Source organism: Tenebrio molitor, chromosome 5 (genome assembly GCF_963966145.1).
Source record: "Tenebrio molitor chromosome 5, icTenMoli1.1, whole genome shotgun sequence".
NCBI classification, from domain to species: Eukaryota; Metazoa; Arthropoda; class Insecta; order Coleoptera; family Tenebrionidae; genus Tenebrio; species Tenebrio molitor.
Genome location: NC_091050.1, coordinates 10,751,022 through 10,763,743, shown reverse-complemented (window position 1 = coordinate 10,763,743; position 12,722 = coordinate 10,751,022). Strand labels below are relative to the sequence as shown.

At 34.7% G+C, this 12,722-nt stretch overlaps 1 long non-coding RNA gene across 1 annotated transcript; it reads left to right on the top strand.

Moving 5' to 3' along the window:
- Nucleotides 1-770: 770 nt before the first annotated feature.
- On the top strand, nt 771-2,431 carry LOC138130922 (uncharacterized). The gene is made up of 5 exons (XR_011159674.1): nt 771-904; nt 959-1,047; nt 1,097-1,255; nt 1,306-2,191; nt 2,298-2,431. It is a non-coding gene; the product is annotated as an uncharacterized lncRNA (long non-coding RNA).
- Nucleotides 2,432-12,722: the final 10,291 nt, after the last annotated feature.

The following is a 12,722-nucleotide window of genomic DNA, read 5'->3' as shown; positions in this document are numbered from 1 at the left end:
TCCCCAGCCGAGACTGATTCCTCTACGACCGCCACCGGTACTGATTTACGACCATTCTCGACAAATTTCACCACCATAACAGCCAAATTTGAATAAAAGAGCTCTGACAGTTCCATTTCCAAGACATTTTTCTCTAGGTCAACCGGTAATTGTGGCATATTTCAAAATAGTGACAGCGCCCTTAGAAATTGGGGTGAGACATAACGAACGTAAAACCAGAGGGTGGTTTGCCATAAACCGCAACAATGTCCTTTTACTGTAATTTACAACACCCACGGGGGGTAGAAAGTTTCGGGAAGGACCAAAACTCTTCCTAATTACTTTCTTCGTCACAATGACGGTACCGTTACCCTTTTTATTGGGGGGAAGCAGGGCATTACACAATGTTTGTCAAGGTGCATTAGTCAGGCAGATTCGCTTTGGTCGGCAACCCTGCGCTCGAATTGAGTGGAAAAAATGCTAAAGTGGAATGCGATTGAAGAAAATGTCCGGATCGAGAGAAGGGTGATTTTTCACGTGGAGACAAAAGCTTCCGAACGAAACGAAAATTTAATCGAGTTTGCTGTTCTACATCGGCACGAGTTCAACAAACCCAGGTCGTAACACATTCTGTTTAGCACCTATACAAGTCTTCATTTCGCACTGAAAGAGGTCTAAAAATCGTCCAACTGAGGCAACGTCAATATTGACGTCTGCAGCGGCCGACTTGAGCCTGTTCGAACCTTGCCTTTTCAACCCAAAACTGACCCACTTCCGCACGCGAGGAAGTCCTCGACCGATGGTCTTTGCCCTTGGAGGTGACATAATCCGTTCCTTCCTGTTCGCTGCGCACAATGTAGGGTGGAATGCAACACCTACAAAGATTTGAAAGTTGCTGTTGGAACGCAGTCTTCACTTACGTTAGGTTAGGTCCGCTGACGTCACAAGTCAATGAACCTGACACTTGGCTTTGTTTTAGGCGAGAATGGAGCCAATCCACGCTTAGGTTAAGTGCGAGAGTCGCACAGGAGGACTTGATAACGCCTCAAGAACGACCATGTAATGGTGGTAATTTATTGTTTATTGTTTTATTCCGGCAATTGGTGTTTGGTTTTAGATGCCAAGAAATCGACGACTTGACAGTTGCTGGAAGTGTCAAAAATGACAGCCGGCATAGTTGGACCGGAAGCGCACCATACTTCACGCGACACTAATAGTGTCAAATGTGTCAAAATCGGTCGGATTAAATGGCCGAGCTTCCTGTCTAATGTCACAGGTAATTAAAAGACTTTTAGCGACTAATTAAGCGCTGTGGTTGCCTTTCAGGATGGAGTTTCGGCGATGGATCGCGGAATAGTCTCTAGAGTGGTCGCGACTAATTTATGGCCGAATGCTAATCGACTCTGAATGACTTTATCTATTGGTGCAACAAACTGTTTATGACACGACATTCTACCTCTTGGTAGATAAAACAGCGACGCAGATCATCTCAAGGCCAATTTAGATTTTCATAGATTTCAAGGTTAAAAAATCCGCCAAAAAAGCGCAAACCAAGACGCGAATCTACATTTTCAGAATAGGTATAGCGGCGTTTCTGCCCCGCCGTAACCGTCTTCATTTTCTCCGGTCGTCATTCTTCACTTGAAATTCACAGATTCAATTCCGTTTCGTTCCGATTTTACTTTAACACACCTCACGGTTTACCTTTCGCCCTCAATTCGCGGCATTTTTACACCTACTGGCGCGCCAGAGCAGCGACATCCGTCGCGGGACTTCTTCGTCGGAGGTTCGAGGACGCGCAAAGACGTCCGCGATTTCTCTCGTATTGCGAAGGATAGCGTAACACATTACGGGTAGAGGTTGATGACCGTGTTTTCGCATGGGCATCGATGTGGGTAGTCTTGACACCGGTGGGTTTTGACGGACGCCACTGGGGATATAAGGCAGTGGGATAGATTCTTCGCGGGTTTTCCGGCGGGGGTTCGTGGGCTATGCTAGGCGCCCACACGACCCGACGATTTGGAGCAGTATTACGAAAGAGGTGACGACGGAAAAATGAGTGGAATTGCACGAATTTGGCGGTAGAGAGTGGAGGCTTCGGTTTGAAGGCGATGGAAATGTCGGGATTCATGTCGGCGCGTCCGTATCATTATTATTCCGTCACTTCCTCCAGCTTGGCCTTCACTCGGAACTATGGTGATTGTTACCAAAGGTTAGTAACCGTTTATATTATACAATAACACAAAATTTAATAGGCTGTCAGCTCATAGACAAGAATCAGCGTCTATTTTTAATAGGTTTTTTTTTTTGGGTTGTAGGTAGTTGGAGGCCACTGGATTAGCGAGAGTGACATCACTGCTGGAGCTGAAGAATTTTCGATACTTTATAGTTCTTCGGCAGTTTCTTTGGCAGCAAGGCCGGCCCTACGCGCCAGTAAACCAAAACCTGTACATTATCATTATCAAAAAGATACAAGTTTCTCTTTTACTTTATGTCACACTATGGGTAGGCAACCTGCTGGGTGGTCATTTAATTATGTATAAAAATATTTGTCGTTTTTTTTAATCTTTATGGAAACTCAGAGATAAATCTATCTTTTGACCGAACAAAACCAAAAAAATAAAAACCATAAACCATAAAAATTATTCATCATCATAGTTATTCATTTTTAAGAACAATAAACGAAAACTTTTTTTATCTACATAATTCTGCAAAAAAAAAATAAATAGATAGGTAGTCTCAAATTTGAGATTTAGGTAAATATTTTTAGTTATAAATGGGGCTCTACAGCAGAAATGGAATAAAATTGGAATCCAAATAACTCAAAAATAAAAATGACAAGAGTTTTTGAAAGCTCAAGAAGAAAATAAGTTCCAACAGGTTTTCGATTTTTATTATTTTCACTTTAAGCTTACTGACACTGATATTTTTGTAAAGCCACATCGCAAGTGTCAAAAATAATATGAAATAGGTTTGATGAAGACAGTAAAGAAATGTCTTCCATTGTGGCTGTAGAGACAGTAAAATTATAATTTTCGACTAAACTGCTTTACATATCCACATTGTTGGTTGTCTCTTTGATACTGGTCTAATTAATTTCTTCCTGATTATCTTTTAACTGAATAAAATTCAAAGCGATTTCCGGTTTAATTCCATTTGTTAACACTTCCTAGAGTTAATGACAAAAAACTGTAATTTATTTATCTACTGTCTAAACATTTGATACAAGGAGAAACAACAATTTTTTTGTGGAACTTACAAACTAATAAGTCCCCTTTTTGTGTTTTTAACAGGACATAAATTTAAGATTTATTATTGTATAAAATTGTCACCGATATTATCACCATAAAAAACTAATATATTACTGGTTCAAGGAAGGAAAAGTTTCTCTTTATATTTTATTGTCCATTAAGTATTAAAAAACAAAGTGATTTTAAGCTAATTTATTTCATTTTTTAAGAAATTTACTTATTGAAGATTGTAGCTGCATAAAACGTAATGTATCTAAAAGTAATCTGCTTCATGTAAAATATAAATATTTTAGCTTCAAAGAAATTTAAAAGAGCTAAACTGTTGGCAACAAACACAAAATGAGAATTTTTTATCCTTGTCCAGGTGTTTTGAGAGCTACTGTTGCAAAAAACGAAATTATTAAAACATTTAAAATGTCAAAAGCTCAATGAAAGGGAAGTTAAAATCTTGGGATCTGATCTAGGATCGAGGCAAAACGTAAAATAAAAGGGTTTAACTGAATATTGATAATATTTTTGATTAATTATTATTGTTTAAAAAAATTACTGATTAATAAATCGATTTATTAATACAATATTTTTGTATCCCTAAATGTTGACCTGATTTTTTTCGTTATGTACTTAGTTATAGGTACTTAATTTTGCCATAACTCACAAGACTTTAATACTTTTTAAATATTTTCTTACTTGTATTGCTTAAATCTTACGTTTTTGTAACAAACTAAAGAAGTTTGTGTTCATTGGTTCTTTATTATTAAAACTTGACATTTAATCGCGTGTCTGACATAACACCAATTTGCTAAGAAAAACTGAGAAATAAATTCCTCAACGCTTGTCTTGTAAAAAGTAGCCATTAAGCTTATTTTTCTTTATTTTCCTCTCTAAGTTATGGCTATGGGTAGTAAAGTGATTTCATACTGCAATAAAAAAATGTAATTCATCAGTATGCAATCATCAAATTTAGGTAAGAAATATTTACAAAATATTTTGCTTTACTCATAAATTAGCAAAATAAAGTGTTTACGTTTACACATCAAGGAAGATAACATTGAAAAATAATAATTGGCATGCATTCAAAGTGAATTTGCATAGCGTTAAGTAAGAAGATAGTTGTGAAGTTGTGATAGTTTTGACTTGACTTAAAAACTGATTTAATTTTTTTATTGTTATTTATTTCAATCGTATTTGGCAACAATGGAAAGTGTTTAACCACTTGGTTTTTATTTGTCAAAAGAACGCCCGCTATTGTTGTCAAGCTCCAGTATAATATTTTTTCTTATATGTACATAACCCACCTACATACTTTCAATTTCACCTCCTGACAGAAGCAAAATAATAGGAAAATTTAAGTAATTTTATTTTTTAAATATTCACTTAAGACTTACTAATGGAATGCTTGGAAAAAAATGTTTCTTTTGTGTCTCGGACCACTCGTTTGGTTTTACCATCGTAGCGTCATCCTTCGGAAAATGTGCACAACGAAGGTGCTTTTTAATTTTGTTAATTTTGTTCCTCTATAACAAGCCTTCCTTGTGACAGCGATAAATACCTCTGTTGACTGTTTCCTGCGGCAAAAGTATTTGTTTCAACGAATGTAAAATAAAACTAATATTTTGTATTATTTTATTTTAGAGCCCCAAAATGATCTCGTCGAATTACACTCGAACTTCTTATTTTTGTAGATAATTTTCTGTTTTGACGACTGAACCACTGTTACTGATCAGAAATTTTTATCAAAAAACTATCAATTAACAAAATCAAAATAATATGTACAGTTTTTCTACAAAAAGCTCTTGTGTAAATCTCATTTCAATTTTTCCATAACTTTACCGTTTTTCAAAAATAATCAATCCGGAGTACCTACCAAACTATATAAATGTTAAATCTTATGTCTCTACTCTCTCCACTTTGACTTTTTGACTTCGGTCAAAGCGGATAAACCCAAGCTTCATCCACTCTAACTAATCTTTCAAGGAATCCATTTGCATCCTGGTCAATACCGGTTAATTTGCCTCAGAGGTCAGTTTGCGAATATTCATTCGTTTAAATTTAATTCATTGTCCAAAAATGTTTCTACAGAAAGAACAACATTTTCATCAGATTCTACCAACTTTACAATCTTTGCTCTAGTTTTTAACTGCTCATGTGAAGGCGAAAGAGACTTCACTGTAAAGTTTGTATTATAGAGTGTGGAAACCACTTATGGAATAAATTCAGTAATTTCAAAACTAATGACATTTGTCAAAAATGCTGAAACAGGTCGATTTTTATTTCTCATGGTACTTATTTTAAGTTGCTTCACTTGTTCATGACGTCATCCATTTTTGAGCTATGACGTCATCACCATTTTTTTTAATGAGAACACTGACTTTTTTCTTCTTTTTCTGATAGACCTTACTACTACCTAAACGATTAATGAAAAAAATTGGTACCTTAGATAACAATTTTTTTCAGAAAATGACAAATTTTACTTCAAAAATTTAATTTAATTTTTAATGTAAAAATTTTAATTGACCTTAAACCGAAACAAACAAACATCTAGGGTTAACAATAAAATGTAACGCAAATCTTGAAATTATCCCCCGCCAACTTTTGGCACTGTACACCGCGCTCAATAATGTCAGGGCTGATTTGTTACATTTCAGTGCGAATTCTTTGTCATAAATCTTCTAAATTGTTTGGTCTATTAAAGTAAACCCTCGATTTTAAATAACCACATAGAAAAAAAAATAAGTACATTAAAAATAAAATTACATTTTTGAAATAAAATTTATTTTCTGAAAAAAAATTGTTATGTAAAATACCAATTTCTTTCATTCATCGTTTAGGTAGTAGGAAGGTCTATCAGAAAGAGAAGAAAAAAGTGGGGGTTGTCATTTAAAAAAATTGGTGATGACATCATAGCTCAAAAATGGATGACGTCATGAACAAGTGAAGTAACTTAAAATAAGCATTATTAAAAACAAAAATTGACCTGTTTCAGCGTTTTCGGCAAATGTCATTAGTTTTGAAATTACTGAATTTATTCCATAAGTAATTTCCACACTGTACCTTTCTTTAGACCATATTTGCCACCAATGGAAAATATTTTGCTGTTTCTTCTCTCATCGCTAAACGTAGTTTTGCTACTGTTGTCAAACTGATTTATTTGTATTTCTTTCCTTATTATGTATTTGAACCTACTTTCAGTTTTACCGTAGAAGTCCAATTACAGACTACCGTTACATTTTGAAGATTTTTTAAAATACAGTTGGAGAAGTAATTTTCGTCAGGTTTGCTAATTTGACATTTTAAAAAGAAATTTTTTGAAATTCGTATTTGATCGTACCAATGTATTTTTTATAAGATTTTAATTGCAGTTTGATTGTTTTTTTTTTTGAAAATATTTTGTCCAAAGAAACATTTAAGTAAACAGAGCAATATCTAAAAAACACAAAAATGTATAAATGGCTCGTTTCGATAATCAGCATGTGAAAACATTGTACAGATCTTTCAAACAATTATTCTCTAGTAAAAATTAAAATGTCTTGTAAAAAAAATGAAGATATGAATTGCCTACATTCACTTTATAACATTATCGAAACCGTTACGCTATTTCTAACGTTCTTTACATGGCAAACACCGTACAAATATCAATCAGAATCAGTTACGACAAACAATGATCACATTTGCAGAGAACAATAATTGATAATTCAAAATAATAGTTGAACCAATGGAATTTTTTGTGGTTTGACTCATTCCACACCTATCTGTAAGTACCCATTTAGGAATGCCGTTAAACGAAACTTAATTATTTGGTAATATCTCTCAAAGTGTTAAATACATTCCTAGGTATCATATTTTCGGGATGACCAGTTATTTTCATATTCATGATCGCTGAAAAAATGACAAAAGATAAAAACAAGTACTGCCTGGAGGCATCAAGTGCGTAGAACCTGTGCTTGCCTAGGATAATAATATGTTTAATCACATTTGAAGGTTCTAATAACCTCACTTGTCGAAGCCAAGGTCTTTGACGATTTTTTCTCAACAAATTTAAGATCGATGGTGTAAAATTGCCACCGCATCGTAATGAAAAGCCTTCATGTAAAACAAAATTTATTTGTGTTGGCGGAATGTAGCAGATTAGAATAATGAATATTCATTTTCTTGTTACAGGAAAATCGTTTCAGCACAAGTTTTTCTTCGGAATGACAAGAACAAGTATCTGTGCTTGTGTCATTTTTGACATTTGCGACTGATCGAATCAAGTTTAGACATGCCTGAGTCACGAGTTGTTCGTGAACAATGCAGTACGGGACGGAAGATTATCTTCCAGATGATAACCGGATGCTGCAGACAAAGGAGTAAAACTGAAGACGAGTGAAATTATCTTAACTGTCCCTCGAGTGCGATGGGAGCCTCTCCATGTAAGTAGAGGACCGTTGGGTACCCGGCGAGGTACCACGGCGCATTATTCCTTCACCGTTCGTCAACCCATATCTTCAGTTTTCCATTGTGGACGGCCATTGGCCGGACTAACCTAATAGAAACTCAAATTCGCCGTCGACGCAACACAGCGAAGATGAACTCATTTCTTCTCTTCGTATTCGTGTCCATCGAGGACATGCATAAGAGTTCGTCGACCCGTCGACTTGCACACATAGAAGATGGAAGCTCGACCAACTAGACTGTCGGAGTGTAACTAGACCACTGGAACATGGAGGTGACGCGCCTGACGTCACTCTCATGTTACCTACATTAGACAACGCCGGTCGACGAACTCTTCTTCTGTGTTCTTGAAAACGAGATGCACTAGCTGGAATGACCCAACGAAATCCGCCAGACGGGAAATTATCCAGACCCTTCGGCGATCTGGGACGAGCCGAGACTATTCGTCATACAGGAGATGACGAGGTCGCTGGACTGAAGACCAAAGTGCCCTGCCAATTGTCGGTAATTTAATTAGAGGGGCAGTGCCAAGTGGGCGATGCAGAACATTTTTGCCAAAGATGTTTTGGCAGTTTTTGGCATATAAGAGTTCCCATGTACTTTTCCAAGTGGTCTAAAGGAACAAAACAAAACCAAAACAGTGAAAAATTAAACAAATAACCATCTTAGTGTTTTTGTAATATGTATTTGCGGTACCACTTGGACTACGTCATCGTGATTAAATACGTTTCTCAAATATTTTACAAAATTGTTCGAGAAAATGAGGTAAATACACAAAATCTTGAAGACCTGATGCTCTACGGTAGAATTGTCGGTCAATGCACTGTCGAGCACCACCGACACCAGTTTTTCTACTTTGACTTCTCTAATTTTTATTTTTCATTGAGAACAGTCACACTAATAAGAGATAAGAACTCCTTTCTTCGAGAATATTTCTGGAAACATAATTTAGCTATTTTTAGAATGAGTGATAAATGATTTCGACTAGAAATGAACGAAATGGGTATGCCTATGTGTAATATTCGCAGTACTACTCTGAATAACGTTGTGACGATTAAAATTCAAGTTCTATTTAATTTTTTGGATACTACCAATACGTGAAGGAAAATTTAGTATACAATATTTTTGAATAATTGGAAAAATGAAAAATGGGTAAAGTAGATCCTGACAGTACTCTAGAACAGCACCGATAACATCGTTCGTTTTTCTTTTCTGATTGTTGTGTTTGAAACCACAAACGGGTCAGTTTTTATAATGGATAACCTACAACAGCTGTCAAACTGTAAACTGAAGATAACGCCGCGGAATATGGTGGTACTATCCTGAATCATATTCCATTTTGTATTTTAAACATTTTAACAAAAGAATAATATTCCGAGTAGTCTTTAAAATCCTTTTCAGTTCTTGATATACAAAATCATTTTGCAAAATAAAGTAGTAAGTAATAGACTATTATTACAAAAATGGTTTAATTTTTTGTTTTTCATCTAAGGAATTCCATATTTAGAAAAAATGTGAGATGTAATGACTACAGTTTAAATTGTCTTTGTTTTGTTCCAGCAGTTTTAATCATTTTTTTTTTTTTTTGTAAATTGAAACAAATTATTTTAATAGGTACTCCACTGTCTTCAAGGTACCTACTAGGTACTAGGTACGAACAAAGGTAAATATTGCACACCGAAAAATGTATTAAAAACTCCTGGAAAAAAAAAATCAAAACAAGATAACACCTATCCAAATGTGAAAATAAATATACAGTGAGCGGCAAAAGTATGGAATAAATTCCTTAAAAATTAAACAAAATTTTTTGTTATGACGTCATCGATAGTTTTATTAAATGGAAATCCCCTATTTTTTTTCTTGATTCTGATAGCCCTTTTAATTGTCTAAATGACAGTGTAAAAATTTTGTTATCTTACATAAGGAAATTTTTGAGAAAAAAAATAATAAAGTCGGAAAAAAGACATTTTATAACGAACAAAAACAAGTCAAAAAATCAAGTAGGTAAATCAAACAGTCAAATGTTACTGTCAATTTCATTCGTATGTGTTTTTTGTTTTACAAAACGTTTTCGAAAATGACTCATTTAACAGAAACACAACGTATAGAAATTTTAATTTTGATTGGGTGCGGAGATAAAAAACTAGATGAAACTAAAACAGTGGGAATTTCTTCATAAACTTGCTTTTTGTCAACAAATTGGGGGATGGCAATTCGAACATTTAATTCCATAATTTTAAGAACTTACTAACACAGTTTTTGACTTGTTTTTGTTCGTTATAAAATTTATTTTTTTCAACTTTATTATTTTTTTTCTAAAAAATTTCCTTATGTAAGGTAACAAAATTTTTATACTGGCATTTAGACAATTAAAAGGTCTATCAGAATCAAGAAAAAAAAATAGGAGGTTTCTATTTAAAAAAACTATCGATGACGTCATAACTCGAAAACAAATGACTGCTTGGAATTTTATTTTATATTAAAATATGTATTTTTATAAACTAAAATTGACCTGTTCAAAGATTTTTTCGAAAAAAATTTTGTTTAATTTTTAATGAATTTATTCCATACTTTTGCCGCTCACTGTAGTTTATTTGATTGCGAAAACCATAGAGGAACAAGCTATAAAGTTAAAAAAAATGGTCCGAATCACTGTTATTGGTACTACTTTTAACTTTGTAAGTTTTCCACGTATTTTAAACACATGTAGGTACTACCAATGAAGACAGCCAAGAGCAGTAGTGTTGTGTGAGACAAAATAGGATTGATATGAGTTCCATTGATACCCAATAATAGTGCCATCGAAAATCTTTTACTTCTCAAAAAGAATTTCATTCTTGGAGAAAGTCACTTCCTGAAATCATTGATAATGATAAGTGTTAAACCAAACATATATTCGTGAAATATTCACGGTACTTCTTTACACACTATTGTAAAACGCCGCAAGACTACTAAAACGCTTTTTACACTTTCATCATTTCTAGGTATAATATTGATACTTTTGGGTGAAACAGAAACGTCACAATTTTCGCTGTAATCCTCAGAACATTGTTATTCTTCTCATAATTAAAATAATAAATTTTTGTTTCTTGTTAGAGTCCTAAAGATACTTAATTACTTTCGAAAATTTCAGATGTATTTAGAAAAAAATTCTTCTTATAAATTTGTAACTTTCAAATTTGAATTTCGTTTTCTTGTGTTATTATAAAGTCATTAAAAATTTGAAATATCATTTATTAGAAATGAATTGATAATTATCAATTTTGTAAAGTGGTGTTCTTTTGGGTAATATCTATATAGGTCAAGAAGCTGTCAAACCGTTTTTTACTAGCCCCTAACATGCCTGAAACGGGTCCCACTTAGCGGTTTTTAATGTTGATCTTAGCACCACTTCAGGTCAAACGGAATCAGTTCTCCATTTGGTGCTGCGCTGGGTAAACGGGTTCCAGAACTCCGCCGTCCTGCACCTGTCGTAGCTCACTAATGAGGGGATGCCGAAAGGGTTAAAAACTGTCCATTAGTATTCTGTTCGTTGTTAGAATCTGGGTCATTTGGGCGGATGATTAGAGAACCATCTGTTCCAGATGCACCTTGTGCCGTGATTTGATGAATATCATCCCCAACGTCTGGTACCGTTAGGTATAAAACAGGAAACACGGGCCCTCCTATTATACCATCACTCTCTGTAACTCGAGATCCATCTAAATTTTCATCCAAAGATATGTTAATGTCGGTAATTTCGGCCCCACTGTCCTAACTGTATTTTGATGAGAAACAGCCAGATTGAAGTTCTTTTCCAGTGATTCGGCGCTTCCAGACAATAAAAACGATCCATTTCTGATTAGATTTTAAATGAGTGTTACATCTGGCTGAGCTTAAAAGTAAAGATTCTGCATGCAATTTTTGGCGAGGCCGACGACCGCTCGTAAAACCATCACCAGGTAATCACCTTTTGGGCCATAACTCCTAAGCGCTTTCGTCACGACTCGCCCCAACCCTCGCAAATGCAAGATCCGCCTTCCTGGAACTGAAAGAAATTGCACCATTGCCAAAATCGCAATAAACCCATAAAGCGCCGTAAATCACAACTCTTGCCACCAAACCGACGTGGATTTACAACCCTTCATCCAGTTTGTCGCAAATTTGTCCACCTTGTCCAATGACATTCTATTGTGAAGTGTTCACATTGCAAAAATGGCAAGACGTGCATGAGCGACTCTCAAGGTGCAACGTCCTTAAAACGTTTACTTTTTAGCCGAGCTAGGTAACAAATTCGAATTGACAAAAAACACCCTTGGAGTTTACTTTCTTTGAGTTGCATTGATATTTTCGCAGAGGTTGTCGCCAATAAACGTAACTGTAAACGACGGTTCCTTTTGTGAAGAAACGAGCGATTACTCGGAATTGTAAAATTGTTATTTATGGTGGCGAATATGACTTGGAAATTTGCCAGTTATGATAGTGGTTGTATTTTTTTATTAGGGTTAGGGACGACGGTACTCAAGGCGATTAGTACCAGTAATGGGTCCAAGTTTTAGTGCTAATAAATCGTCAACGTGCTGCGAAAAAGTCTCCTAAATAATATAAACATTTATTTTCTCTGATTTAAAAAAACAAATCAAAGTGGAGAGCAATTTTTCCTACATTCAATAAAAAAAAAATCTTAGTTTTATCTAATTTAGTTCTGACAAGCGAGAACTAACGTGAGGTTAGTGACGATGTTCCCAGTTTCCTAATTGAAGACAAAAACACTTGGGAAACCATTGTCATATTGATAATTTGATTAGAAATGTTGTGGCCCTATTTCCATGATTAAAGAACAAAAATTCTTGACAAATTACTGTCTTTACTTTCTTTCTGTTGTGGGTTTACAAGACTTATTAAACTGTTAAAATGTTACATAATCATATCTGAGTCACCATTAATCATAACTATTAATTAATTAATGAATTAGATGTAATTGCCATCCTTTATAATTCTGAGGTATCCACCATAATGATAATCATATATAACTGACAAATTGGAAGATATCAAGGGGTTTTATCCTAGGTATATGTCAAA